The sequence below is a fragment of the Silene latifolia genome, chromosome 5, assembly GCF_048544455.1.
Source record: "Silene latifolia isolate original U9 population chromosome 5, ASM4854445v1, whole genome shotgun sequence".
Lineage (NCBI taxonomy): Eukaryota > Viridiplantae > Streptophyta > Magnoliopsida > Caryophyllales > Caryophyllaceae > Silene > Silene latifolia.
In genome coordinates, this window is record NC_133530.1 from 46,508,834 (window position 1) to 46,509,223 (window position 390).

Consider the following 390-nt stretch of genomic DNA (forward strand, 5'->3'; position numbering starts at 1 on the left):
TGCCAAATCCGCATTTTTACAATTGGTTGAGAGAAGTCAATTTGGAGGGATGCCTAGTGAAGACCCTCATTCTCATATGGAGACTTTTTGTGACTATTGTGATGCGATTTCCCAAACCGGAGTTACTCAAGACCAAATTCAATGGGTCTTATTTCCTTTTTCTTTGATTGGTACCGCGAAACAATGGTTGAAGAGCCTAGATAAGGCTACTCTTGATATTGATTCTTGGAAGAAATTGGCACTTGCTTTCTACAAGAAATTCTATCCTCCGGAGAAGACTAATATGTTGAGAGCCCAAATCACCAGGTTCAAACAAAGGGATGAAGAATCTTTGTATGAAGCATGGGAGAGATTCAAGGACACTTGTCGATCTTGTCCACACCATGGACT

General features: G+C 40.8%; 1 non-coding gene across 1 annotated transcript; it reads right to left on the reverse strand.

Annotated features, from left to right (window-relative positions):
* Window positions 1-283: 283 nt before the first annotated feature.
* On the reverse strand, window positions 284-390 carry LOC141658199 (small nucleolar RNA R71). Its single transcript, XR_012549099.1, has one exon. It is a non-coding gene; the product is annotated as a small nucleolar RNA R71 (small nucleolar RNA).